General features: G+C 51.5%; 1 long non-coding RNA gene across 3 annotated transcripts in view; it reads right to left on the bottom strand.

Annotated features, from left to right (window-relative positions):
- Window positions 1-945: 945 nt before the first annotated feature.
- LOC144316245 (uncharacterized) overlaps window positions 946-13,995 on the bottom strand; it is a 40,746-nt gene continuing 27,696 nt past the window's right edge. For 2 of the 3 annotated variants that reach the window (XR_013382096.1, XR_013382094.1), the window contains one exon: window positions 946-3,950. This is a non-coding gene — a long non-coding RNA (uncharacterized LOC144316245). The remainder of the gene's footprint in view (window positions 3,951-13,995) is intronic. The other variant, XR_013382095.1, reaches the window with a different exon arrangement.

Raw genomic sequence — 13,995 nt, 5'->3', positions numbered from 1 at the left:
GAGACCCTCACACGGCTCTGTCTGTTCCAGTCCCACCCTCCTCCCAGGCCTTTGCCCAAAAAATGAGAGAGGGAAGCTTTAAATCAAGTCCCCGAAATCCTCTTTTGGCCTCAAGATAATAGGCTGGCCTTTGTGCTTCTGCTACTGCAGTGGGAGGCCTGCCTGGGGCCACAGAGGTGGCCTTGGCCTCACGCCCCCCGACCCGGAGCCTGGCCTGCAATGGCTGGGCTGAGGTGCGGGGGTGTCACCTGCATGCCCTGGGGCCGAGTGCTACCCCTTCTTGGTTTGGTCGCACTCCTTGCCTGGGCCACCGCTGAGCTACCTGCCCCAGCTTCCCCCCAGTATCCCTGAGCCTTCCCGTCTGCCCTACATGTGACCCTCCTGGACCTACCAGCCCTCACTGGTGGACACACGCCGCCGTGAGACAGGTGAGCAGGTCCAGCCGGACACTGCCCCCCGCCGCTACTGTGGGGTACCAGATGGCTCTCCTTGGGGGGGGTCCTTGTGTTCCTTCCTCCCTTTCCATCTCCTCCTCTGCCTTTCCACGCTCTGGGCTTGCTTTTTGTGCTTTTTGACTCATCAGGTAGATGGCCTGGTGACCCTGGGTCTTCAAAGGAGGCCTCGGAAGTGTTGCCCTCGTCCCCTCAGATCACTGCCGCGAGGTCTGTCCCTACAGCAGAGTCCCTGCAGCATCCGTAGAGGCCTGTCCGCCCAGGACCAACCACGGCTCTCAGCAGAACACTGCCTTGTCGAAAGAGCTCTGGGCAGGACGCGGTAGTGTGCTGTCACTGAATTTACGTCTGCTACGTGTCTTACTGGACCAAGGAACAGTCCCAGCTGCCCAGAGAGCCACCTCTGCCCTGCACCTCAGGGGTTCATTCTTGCTGAAGAGACGGGCGGAGACAGGCAGCCCCTGAGAGCACATGACAACCAGTAGCCAAGCAATACTCTCCATACTTTTTATATGTGTATAAAGTCAAAGAACAGTCCGGATTCTGTAGCAATAGTCTATCCAATCCACATGATGGGGTGAAGAGGCAAGGGGAAGAGGCCGTCCAATCCACACCCCAACGTGTACAAAAAGGGCGATGTACTTAGCAACTCTCAGCTGCCAGGATGATGTAGCTCCACCCTCCCATCCCCAGCGGCCAGGGGGCACATCACAAAAAAAAAAAAAAAAACAAAAAACCCAGTGGGAACTAACCTGTATGGGCCCAAGGTGCTGGGGGGGGGGGGGGGGGACTCGTCCAGGGGGGAGGGAGGCCTGTGAGGAGGCCCTGAGGCCGTTGGTGGCTGAGCATGAGCTCTGAAGCCTGTTCAGCATCACGCAGGTGCCGTGGAGCTGGCTGGCCAGCCCCTGGAAGCAGGGGTACCCCTCCAGGAGGCTCCGGTAGTGCCTAAGAAAGTCCCACTCCTCTTCAAGGTAGGTCAAGGCTGCCGTGAGCGGGCACAGGGTGAGTGTGCCATGGTCCTAGAAGTGGCTGTGCACACAAGCAGGCCGTGGTGAAGGTGATGGAGTAGCAGGTGCGAAGCCAGGTGAGCGGGCCTGGATAGCTTTCAGCAGGTGTTTGCTGCCATGGTTTTGGAACCCCTTGAAGAGGGGGATCTTCTGCAGGGAGGAGCTGGGTTGGGAGCCCACGGCGAGGTAGGCCTCTATGTCACCGTGCTCTGTGTTCTGCAGGCTGTCACTGTCGTGGCGGAGAATGAGTCATGTGAAGTAACTGAAGCTCACCCCCACGCTCTTGTCGCGCAGCTCACACCCCAGGCTGCACTTGTCCAAATAATCCCCCCACGTGCTGCCCCGGGAAGAGGAGGAGGCAGGTGGGCTCCTCAGCTCCGAGGGCTTGGAGGCAGTCGTGCTGTGTAGCTGCTACAGCATGTCACCAAGGTGGCAGGCAAGCACGTCACTGGCTTCCTGGACCACTGAGTCCTCTTACCCGGGGTTTAGGGTTCTCATTGCCTTTCCTGAGGACTAGGAGAGGCTTCTTCTGGGTGCTGGGGTCCAGGCTGCTGTGAACAGCTGAAAGCCTCAGAGGGATGGTGAGGCAGGTGTGGGGACAAGGGATGGGTATGGCCAGACGTAAGGAACCTGTTGTTCGGGCAGCTCGTGAGCGGTCTGGCGGGCAGTGGGATCTGTCCGAGCATCTCGTGAACCGGGAGGTGGCTGTGGGCCTGACGCGCCGGGAATGCTGCATCCTTCCCAGGTCTCTTTGAGGCCAGAGATCTCAAAAGGTGGTTTGCCCCCTGACAAGGTGCACGTGACTCACCCAGTGGCCACATGTCCCCTTCCAAACTGTGCTCAGCACCTCCAGAGCTGTGACCTCAGGGGTCCCGCCCAACGCCTTCTTCCTCTCCTTGCAGGACTCGACTTTGCTTGCCAGTGGCAATCCCCTGGCTTCGCCTCCCCGTCCTCACCGAGTGAGGGCTGGCCCTGCTTGCGGTCCCGGGGACTAGCCCGGCCTCGGTGCAGGTCCTGGCGGCCCCGACCATCTGCTGCGGGTAGTAGCGGCCGTCGGCTTGGCCAGTGCTCCCCTCGCCCCGAGATCTTCAGCAGCAGAGCTCCAACACAAGGTCGCTGTACTCGAAAAAGCCAAGGGAGCCTGTGGGGTGTCGGTGGGGGAGGCCGAGGTGAATGTGTGTCGCCACGGACGCCTTCTCCTTCTGGTGCAGCTTGAGCAGCAGCAACATAGACAAGATCTTGGCCACAAACACGTTCTGGGCGTCTGAGACCTGGATTTCGAGGCCCTCGATGAAGCCCTCCTTTCGCAGAAGGCGACACCTATGGATAGCACCGCCAGCTGTGGGGTCCACTAGGACCTCCTGGATCTCCTTCGCCGGGGCTGGGCTACACCCAGGGCCCCGTGAGCCAAAACTTCTGGAACCCTGGCTGTCCCAGGGTTGGCTGGAGCTGGCTTCCCTGCAGTTGCCACCGCACACCTCTTGTTCTGGGTGTTGTTCAGTGGACCTAGTAGGATCTGCTGCTTCCTGACTCAAGCACAGTGCTGGGAACATTACAGAAGCCTCTTTTATTCTTTAACACAGTTAGGGAGGGAGTGCTCAAGTCCTGCAGGTGCCCTAGGCTGTCCCACTCTGTGCCCTGCACCCCACTCTCCTGAGACCCGCAGTCGTGGGGATGGGCTTACTTCCTGGGACAGGGTGGGGGGGGAGTGGAGGCAGGCATTGGTAGAGAAAGTGTCTTTATCAGATTAACTGGTAAAAATGCTCAGGCTCCCAGCTTCTGTGAACAAGGAGACCAGCCTCCTGTGTACCCAATGGTTTCCAGGCCGGTGGGGGGTTGTTTTTCCTCCAAACCCTTGGCCAGCCCTACATCTCACCCGAGGGCTGTGGTTTGGGAAATGTTTTGACTTGAAACATTCAAGCCGGTGGTGGTAGTTGGAGTTGTGAGACCTTTCTGTGCTAAAAGGAAAAATGAATAGTCTATTTAGAACCTGTTAACAATTCACAGTATAAAGAACAGGCAATAATCTTGCTGCTGAAACGCAGCTTTCTGAGGGTCTTACTCCCCAGGGGAGCTGGCTGTGTGGCAAGCATGGCCCCAGCTCTGGAGTGTCCAACTGGAAGACCTCCCACTCACTAGTGGTGGCAATGCTTCCAGAAGGTTGTGCCTCTGCCCTGGCTTTTTCTGGGCCTCTCCTCAACCCCTTCCCAGAATACTCTCTTCCTGGGGCCTGTGGTGTTCTTGGGCTATGAGTAAGACTACTTTTCCAAAACCACATGAACTGTGCTCTGGACAAACAAGGGAAGGGTGGCTGTTTGGAGATGCCTAAAACAGCTTCTCTTGGGCGTGAGTTGTGAGGTTTCCCTCCTGTCACAGACACAGAGTTTCCCTGAAGGAGGAAGCTGGTTTTCCTCGCAGGACAAAACAATGGTCCCCGGAGCCTTGGGGACACTCGCTGGTGCTTCCATCACCAGAGCGATGCTTCATTTCACTGCATCAGAAGAGAAGGTGAAAATCATAGGTTTGTGAACACTCTGCCTAGTTGAAAAACGATTTACTGAGATGCCAAAGCTTGTTTCAAAAATCAACGGCAGTTAGGAATGGTATTCCTCTAATTTATCAAAAAGAATGCCTCTATGGGTACAAGTAATCTCCATCAAAATCCTGACAGGCTTGTGTCCAGAAATGCACAAACTGATTTGGAAAATGTGTATAGAAATGCAAGGGATCTAGAGTAGGAAAAACAATTTTGAAAAAGAACAAAGTTGTGTTTTAAACTAACACTCCCTGATTTGAAGACTTAATATAAAGCTACAAAAATAGACAGGGTGGTCCTGGACACACATGAGTATAGACACACAAGTATTTTTTTTTTTTTTTTTTTTTTTTTTTTTAGACACACAAGTATAAACAGATAGATCAATGGAACAGAGTAAGAGTCCAGCTACGGGCCCCAAAACCGAGAGTCAGAAATGCAACTGACTGAGCCTCCCAGGGCACCCCTGGTCCTCTTTTCTTCCTTCTCCTTCCTTCCCGAGATGAACCCGCACCTGTGTGCCCAGGCCCTGGCATCGATCTGAGCCCAGAGACACCCAGGTGCACCGCAGCCCCGAGGAGCGCGGTGTGGTCAGGCAGGCCGCACCATGAGCCCTAGTGCACAGGGGTCCCTCAGCTCATCCTGGGGGCACCCGGGCTCCTGTTCTGGAGGAGGGGATGCTAATCCTGAGCGCTGAAGAATGAGAGGGAGACGGGCATGCGAGAGGCTTTAAGTGGGAAAGGGGGCAGCCGGGGTGGCTCAGCGGTTTAGCGCCGCCTTCAGCCCAGGGTGTGATCCTGGAGACCCGGGATCGAGTCCCACGTCGGGCTCCCTGCATGGAGCCTGCTTCTCCCTCTGTCTGTGTCTCTGCCTCTCTCTCTCTGTCTCTCATGAATAAATAAATAAAATCTTTAAATAAATAAGTGGGAAAGGAAGATGCTGGGAATTTTGTTGGAGACCCTGGTGATGATGCAAAGGGTGGATCTCAGGGGGCAGTGACTGTTTGGGGACACCCGATGGAAGGGAATGCTTCTGAGGGCCTGGAGTTGTACCCGGGAGGCAGGCAGGCAGAGAAGAGTCAAGGACTCTTGAAGGGAACACCAACAAACCTGCCTGTCGGCGAGGTGGGGGTGGGAAGCGCACGGAGGGGCAAGGCCGAGCGTCCAGGGGCTCAGGGCTGCCTTGTCCACCTGTCATCTGCCGGCTCTTCCCCGGAGCCCCAGCTGCTGCCTGGAGGTCTCCGTGTGGCCAAGAACCATCCTCTCAACCCTGCGACCCTCTGGATTCTCTACAAAAATTCTCCACCTTTTCCTTTCCAGGTTCCATCAATGGTTCCCTACTTAGCCCATCTTCAAGTTCCAGTTTTCAGCTTTCTGGCCAGGGCCACCCTGGTCCTTACCTTGAGGGCACATGACCTTCCTCAGGACGATGCAATCGCCCAACTTTCCCTGAAGCCGCCTTTAAAAGGTGTATCCAGTCACTCGCTCCCCTGGGACTGGTTGTCTTTCACCCTGAGCAGTTGAATAATTTAAAATGTAGTGCAGCTCAACAGACATTTGCCAAAAATTCATCATTTGCTGAGACCCCAGAATCCCGTGACAGCAGATCAGTTTCTGGCCTCTAGGAGGTGCCCAGAATCTCAGGGGATCCCTCTCTGTTTCTGACCGGCAGGCCCCTGGATTGTGGTTTTCTCCACTTTGCTCTGGGGAACTCATGGGCCAAAAAAAGTTGTTTCAGAAAACAAAGCTACCAAACAACAAAACTTTCTTCATTATTTGTTCTAAAGAGTCGAAGGTCACCACAATCTAGGATCTGACGATAGGTCTGTTACACAGAAAACATTTTAAATGTTGGCTTCGGTTTTATTATATGTGCTCGATAAATATTTGTGGGATGAATGAGTGTCTAGGCTAAGGAGGCACTCGTTGCAATAGGTCCTAGAAAACCTAAGTGAAAGCAAGGGCGGGGAGGCACCCTGGCGTCCTTGGCACCCGTCACTGGGCCCTGCATCCACAAAAAACAGGGCATGATGGGTGGGGGAGGATCAGTTATTATGATCACATTCTCTATTTTAACAAATCAGGATATTACTTTGTCCTTGAAAGTAGCTGAATATCTAAAGTAGGTCTCTCCTGCGTCCTGAAATCTTGTTACCCTAACCACTCAAATCAATTCAACATTCACTGAGAAAAGGTACAGATTGTTCAAGGAGGAGAGGAAGCTTTTTGGCCAGGGAAAAAAAATTCCCTAAGAATTGTATCTATCAGGATCCCTGGGTGGCTCAGCGGTTTAATGCCTGCCTTCGTGATCCTGGAGACCCTGGATCGATCCCACGTCGGGCTCTCTGCGTGGAGCCTGCTTCTCCCTCTGCCTGTGTCTCTGCCTCTCTCTCTCTCTGAGTCTTTCATGAATAAATAAAATCTTAAAAAAAAAAAAAGAACTGCATCTACCTGATGGTGGAATTAGGGCCAGGGAGGTGGAGGGTGGCAGGCATGTGGGCTTTGGGGGTCAAACAGGCCTGCCCCTCACCCCAGGGTGCTACCTCTTTCAATCAGCAACGCATCCGTGTTGCTGCGTTTTGCAGTACTTTATCCAGATCGCATTCCACGATATGGATATACCACCGTGTGTTGAACTGTTTGCCGGTAGATGTGCATGGGGGTACTTCCTACTCTTCAGTGGTTATGAATAGAGCTTCTGTGGGCATTAAATGTGCAAGTCCTGGGGCACCAGGGTGACTCAGTCCAGTGTCCAACTTGAGTGATCTCCGGATCCTGGGATCGAGTCCCCTGTTGGGCTCCGTGCTCAGCAGGGAGTCTGCTTTGAGAATTCATTCTCTCCCTCCCGCTGCCCCTCCCCCGGCACTCTCTCTCTCTTTCTCTCTCTCTCAAATAAATAAATCTTAAAAAAAAAAAGTGCAAGTCTTTTTGTGGACATATGCTTTCCTTTCTCTTCAATAAACATCTAAGGATGGGATTGATGGATGAAATGGTAAGTGGATGGTTATCTTTATAAAGTTCTGCAAAGTGTGTGCTGTGCCGTGTTTGTGCCCCCACAGGCTATGTATGGAAGTTCCAGTCGTTCCACACTCTTGTCAACATTTGGCATTGTCAAGTTTTTTTTTAGTTGTAGCCATTCTAGTGGATAAATAGTGGTATTTCATTGTGATTTTAATTCGTACTTTCCTAATGACTAATGATGTTGAACATATTTATCAAATGTGTACATATATTATATACATTTTTATCAGATATATGCTTTACACATATTTTATCACTGTACTTTATCTTTTCATTTTTCTTTTTTTTTTTTTAAACGATTTTATTTATTTATTCATGAGAGACACAGAGAGAGGCAGAGACATAGGCAGAGGGAAAGGCAGGCTCCCTGCCGGAAGCCAGATGTGGGACTTGATCCCAGGACCCCGGGATCATGACCTGAGTCAAAGACAAGACGCTCAAACACCGAGCCACCCAGGTGCCCCTCTTTTCATTTTTCTTAACACTATCTTTTAAAGAGCAAGATTTAAAAATTTTGACGAGGTCTAATTGATCAGCTTTTGCTTTTATGAGGCACGGTTTTTCTGGTCTAGCTAAATCTTTATTTAATCCAAAGCCGTAAAAGTTTCATCGTCATTTTTTTTTTCAGAAGCTTTATAATTTTAGTTCTTGCATTAAGTACTATGATCCATTTCAAATTCCTTTTTGTGTGAGGTTTGCAGGAAAGGTCAAAGTTCAATTAATGCTTGTTCAGTTATACCAGCACAACTTATTAACCATATATGTGTGGACACTCCTGTCATGATCTCGAGGGTGTGGGATGGAGCCCGGAGTCAGGCACTGCAGGGAGTCTGCTTGAGATTCTTTCCTCCTCCCTCTCCCTCCCCCTCAGCTCCTCCCCCTGCTTTCACTCTCTCTCGAAAATAAATGGATAAAATCTGAAAGTAAAAGGAAGGAAGGAAGGAAGGAAGGAAGGAAGGAAGGAAGGAAGGGAGGGAGGGAGGGAGGGAGGGAGGGAGGGAGGGAGGGAGGGAGGGAGGGAGGGAGGGAGGGAGGGAGGGAGGGACAGGCCAGATACTAATCTTGGAGGCTGTCTACATATGGTAAGGAATCAGCCAAGGTTCCCACCTCCCACCTGAGGGGCTGCACCTGCTGCTGAGATGGAACTAGCAGCTGACTCCTGGCTTTGCCACTGCCTAGCTAGTTGACATTGGTCAGGTTGCCTCATGTCTCTGGACCTTAGTCTCCTTACCAAAATGTGGGGTTTGGTCCAGATGAACGTCACAGTCCCTTAAGCACTCATTCTATGGGTACTGTAGGTCTCCAGCCCCTCTCAGCTCCCAGGAACTCACCTCTTAGGGCCTCCTGCATTTGTCCTGCCCTGGGCCCGCCTGTCCGGTCCCCTGACCTCCTCCCCCGAAGCTGGTGAGAAGCCACAGAGCCTCATTAGAGGGCGGCGACAGTCACAGCCTTGCCAGTGGACTCCACCAAACAGCTTCCACTGAGGACTGAACTCGGCTTCTCTTCAGAGATTAAACAGCTGCTTCCAGGGCCTGGGCTTATTTTCTCGTAAACTGTTGAAGTCTAGGGGCCATGCCTTTGAACTTTCTTTATTGTCTTCTTTGAAACCTCATTAAATTTCCCTTCCCACCCACTGTTGGAGAGGAGTCCACCAGGCCTTGGGGAGGCCCTGTCCCTCCTCCCACAGCAGCCACTCCTCTCCTAACTGGGCAACACCCTTCACGAACCAGGAAGCACTGCTGGAGAGGCACCTGGGTGACTGACTGAGCGGCTGCCTCTGGCTCAGGTCATGATCCCAGGTCCTGGGATCGAGTCCTGCATCAGGCTCCTAAGGGGAGCCTTCTTCTCCCTCTGCCTATGTCTCTGCCTCTCTCTGTGTGTTCTCATGAATATATAAACACAATCTTTAAAAAAAGAAAGCACTGCGGGGCTCAGATGGGGCATGGGGTGTCCTTGGGCCCCCCCAACAGGTGGAGAGAGGAAATAGATACCAATGAATGGTATCTATTCCCCAAGCTCCTCTGAGTCTAGTAGGAAATGCAGGTAAGAAAGAGCTACTGAAAAAATGCTCCACATCACTTGCCATCAGGGAAATACAAATCAAAACCACAATGAGATACCACTTTACTCCGGTGAGAATGGCTAAAATTAACAAGGTGGCAACAATGTTGGAGAGGATGCGGAGAAAAGGGAACCCTCTTGCACTGTTGGTGGGAATGCAAGCTGGTGCAGCCACTCTGGAAAGCAGTGTGGAGGTTCTTCAAGAAGTTAAAAGTAGAGCTGCCCTACGACCCAGCAATTTCACTACTGGGTATTTGCCCCAAAGATACGGATGTAGTGAAACGCTGGGACACCTGTACCCCGATGGTCATAGCAGCAACGTCCAAATAGCCAAACTGTGGAAGGAGCCATGCTGTACTTCAACAGGTGGATGGATACAGAAGATGTGGTCTCTGTCTACAATGGAGTATTACTCAGCCAGGAGAAAGGATGAATACCTACATTTGCTTCAACATGGTTGGAACTGAAGGGTATGATGCTGAGTGAAGTAAGTCAATCAGAGAAAAACAATCATCATATGTTTCACTCATACAGGGAATATAAGAAATAGTGAAAGGGACTATAAAGGAAAGGAGGGAAACTGAGTGGGGAAAAATTAGAGAGGAAGACAAACCATGAGAGACTCCTAACTCTGGGAAACAAAGGGTTACAGAAGGGGAGGAGAGTGGGAGGATGGGGTGACCGGGTGACAGGCACTGAGGAGGGTACTTGGTGGGATGAGCACTGGGTATATACTATATGTTGGGAAATTGAATTTAAATAAAATATTTACAATTTTTAAAAAAGAGAGCTATTGAAGAGGACAGAGATAAACTACAGAAGTACATATTCCAATCATAAATTAGTGCCATCTTTTCTCTCCCAATAAGTTCCACAAGGACACAGACCTTGTCTTTCGTGCTCACCACTGGATTACCTGCATGCTATGATTGGCACATTCAAGAAGTATCTGTTCAATGAATGCACGTCCTGTTCCTTGCCATCCCCCCAGCTGCTAGAGCCAACCTCAGTTTAATAAATTCTTGCTAAAGGAATGAATGAGGGCAGCCCTGGTGGCCCAGCGGTTTAGCGCTGCTTTCAGCCCAGGGTGTGATCCTGGAGACTCGGGATCGAGTCCCACGTCAGGCTCCCTGCATGGAGCCTGCTTCTCCCTCTGCCTCTCTATCTCTCTCATGAATAAAAAAAAAAGGAATGAATCAATAAATGAGGGAGAGGTAAGGCAGGGCTTTGAAGGATGAATAGGAGTCAATCAGCCAGGAAACATAAAAAGAAAAGAGCAGATGGGGGATGCCTGGCTGGCTCAGTTGGTGGAGCATGTGACTCTAGATCTCAAGGTCATGAGTTTGAGCCCCATGATGGGCATAGGGCTTACATTAAAAAAATTTTTTTAAATCAAAATAAATAAATAAAAGAACAGGGCAGGAGATTACAGGGGCAGAGAGGATGACATGTGTAAAGATGAATGAAAATGTGGACTTCCAGTGAACAGTGACTTCTTGGAAGTGGCCTAATATTTATCTGAAAATGAACTTAAGTGTGATAGAAAAGCAGAAGACCAGCTGGGTTTTCTCATTCCTTTCCCTCCTACGACCAACTTACCCGCTTGAGATCACTAACAAAGCCAGAGCTCTGCGTTTTCCCACTGTATTTATCAATCACAACTTTTTTGTCCACAAGTGACCAGAAATTTAATTCAAACTAGCTGAAGCAAAAGAACTAGCAAGTGCAGGGGCTGGTTCTTTCTTTCTCTGTGTGTAGGTATGTATGTATCTACCCATCTGTCTGTCTGTCACAAGGTATCTAATCTTGCATTTTCTCCCTTCTGGATAGAGCAGCCTGACTCTCTCCTATTGCAAACAGCTTCCCATTTGCAGTGAGGGAGACATGCTTCTGTGACCCCAGCGGCTCTGGAACCACCCATAAAAATTCCAGGAAAAGACTGATGGGTTCCGTTTGGGTCCCTTGCACACCCCAGACCAACCCCTGTGACTCGGCTGGCCAGGTCATGTGTCCTCCCATGACGGACAGTACCATGACTGATGGACCCAGGAGAAGGAGGGGAATGCTCCCTCAAATACTGGGTAAAATCAGTCCACGCGTCACCCCACTCCAGCCTCGCCGTTTTCCCAGGCAGCGAGCCAGGTGCCACGTGCGGACACGTGGCGGTCACAGCGTCACTCACTCAGCGGAGGAGAACGTAAGCTCAGGATACAGCATCTTTCATGTCCGGCTCTAACTACTTCTCTGGGCCTTAGTTTCTTCATCTGTAAAATGAGTACGTTGGGCTACGTTCATCTTTAAAGGTCCCTTCCAAAGATGACTTTCTGGTACATCTGAGACGTTTATTTGCATTTGGAGTCTTGCCCATTCAACTTGGATGATGGCGATGCCTGGTTTCCTGCTTGGTTAACTCATGAGGTCGGTTTGGATACTTTCTCTTCGTGGTTCTCAGTTGTTTCAAAAAGACCGAATCTATTGTGCAGCCAAGATATCTAATCTTTGTCCCGAAGCACATTTTTCAGTCTCCTTCGGAATGTCAATTATTTGAATCATCATCTTGGGAAGAATGAGATATTTGGAGGTGAAGTACTTTAAATCGATCCCAATTTATAATGCTTGGGCCCAAACCTTTTATTATTTCTAATTGATATGGGAGCTGCAGGAAGGGAAATCATTGCTCCCTCAGGTTATCAGGGGCCTGTTTGACCTTGGTAGGGAATATTCCAAAGTGGGGTCTCTGAGCCTGGCGCCTTTGCTGTTTTATATTCATTGAGCACCGTGATGAGATGCAGGGAAATCACCAGGCCTGATGCACTGGCCCTGCGCTGCGGCCCTCTGTTCCTCTCTTGAGCATGTCCACCTCCTCCTCCCATCCCATCTCCAGCAGTCCTAGGCCAGAGCAGGACACCCAGAAGAAAAACATCCTCACAGTCAACTGCTAGTTGGGGAAGCCTGAATTTAAAACCCAAGACTTCTTCTTCTTCTTTTTTTAAGATTTTATTTATTTATTTATTTGCAAGACACAGAGAGAGAGAGAGAGAGAGATTGCATGAGCAAAGTGAGGGGCAGAGGGAAAACGAGACTCCCACGGAGCAGGGATCCTGATGCTGGACTCGATCCTGCTCTGCAATATGACTTGAGCCAAAGGCAGGCACTTAACCAACTGAGCCACCCAGGCGCCCAACAGCCCAGGACTTCTGACTTCTGGTCTCCCAAGTTCTCCTTCAACACAACGATCCCCTGCCTCCTCTTCACCTCCAGCCACGCTGGGAGCCTCCTTGTCCAGGGGTAGAACCAAGCCCGGGCCCTCTTCACCGTTAGCTCCCAAGGCCTACTTGGTGACAACATGCGTGACCCCAACCGCCAGCTACCCTGGGCCTTTCAGGTTTGCTTCCCGCAGCATCTTGAGTTGGCACCCCGGCTCCCGGGCCCCGGCTCTGGTTGCAGGGAAAGCTCTTTCCTTAACTCAAGCCTGATAATCTGACTCCCTGAGGGAGCCTCTAACACAGCCAAGCCTTTGTCTGGCTGCGGAGGCTGGCTCCCCTCACTCGTATCTGCTCTCTCTCAGGGCCCCTCTACCCCCACCCCTGCGGCCTCCCTTGGCGGCACACAATGGAAGACCTGTGTCCCTCTTTCACCACCCTGAGGATGTTCCAGCGGATGCGGGGCCGCTGCCAACCGGGCTGTGGAGGCCTCCCGGCCGACCGCTGTGACTGACAAGGTCAGCAGTTGGGTCGCTGCTGGGCCACAGGGGCTAGACCCCCCTAGCCTGCTGGCTCCGGGCCGAGGTGACCGGACTTTTCCCTGAACACCCCCTCCCGTCCAGCAGAAGAACCCTGTTCCTCAGAGGTCACGGCTTCCTTGACTGCCTCGAGAGGCCAAGGCCTGACCTAGCAACCTAAACCTTTTGAACTTGGGAAGAACCCCCGACTGTCCTCTTAATCATTTTTCCAAAGAGTCTAATACAAACCAAAGCCACCTCTCCATCCACCCATCCATCCACCCATTTTTAAGCTATTCTTTCATTTTATAAAAATGCTATTTTATAAAAATATTTATTGGACTTTTGCTATATTCCTGGCCAATGGATGAAGCTGAGCTGTCTTTTCAGAGCATTCCTGTTCACCGTGCCTCAAAGCCCACCATAAATGCTTCCTCGCACAGCACGCCTCTCCGCCTCTCCTGGCGTTGCTACGTTAACCCTGGAGGCTCCCTGCTCCCTGCTGGCTCTGGCACTCAGGCTTTGGGGGGTGGGGGTCACTGGTCCTGTGGCTTCCTGTGAGTGTGTACCGGCCTGGTAGGAAAACGCTCAGCGTCAGAGTTCCTTACTCTCCACTCCTCACCCAGACCCCCATCATCCACCTTCCCCAGCCCATCCCTTCCCACAAGACATCTCTGCCCTTGCTCACGGGGCACTTCATTTGCCAGCCAGTCTGTCTTTGCCCTGCTCCTCTGGCCTTCTTAGCAGGGTAACCAGATGAATCTTCCCACCAAAGCACCTTGATCGTGCCTTGTGCAGACCCTAATGCGCATCCGTTGTCTACTGCTCAGAGGATTTTTTTTTTTCAGTCATTCATCAAATATTTGCTGAGCACCTACTACATTTCAATGGCTCTGCAAGACCGCCAAGGAGAGAACAGTGAGCAAAATACAAATGGAGTCTAGAGAGAAAGACAAAAATGGGCAAGGAAGACAGTGAATGTGGTGAGCCTTCCACAGGAGCACTGCTTCGGGAGCCTTCCACAGGAGCGCTGAGATTGGCCCCGGAGGGATCTGTCAGGAAAGGTTTCCTGGAGGTGGGACAGGTAACCTGAATTAAAACTCCCTTGCCTGCATTCAAGGTCTGTTCTTGCCCTCCAAGCTGAGAGCCTTCCACCCTTCCACCAGCTCAAACACCCGTCCCACCCGCCTTTCTCCCT

This window comes from Canis aureus, chromosome 6, assembly GCF_053574225.1.
Source record: "Canis aureus isolate CA01 chromosome 6, VMU_Caureus_v.1.0, whole genome shotgun sequence".
Lineage (NCBI taxonomy): Eukaryota > Metazoa > Chordata > Mammalia > Carnivora > Canidae > Canis > Canis aureus.
The sequence above is the reverse complement of the archived record's forward strand: the minus strand, read 5'-3'. Positions and strand labels throughout refer to the sequence as shown.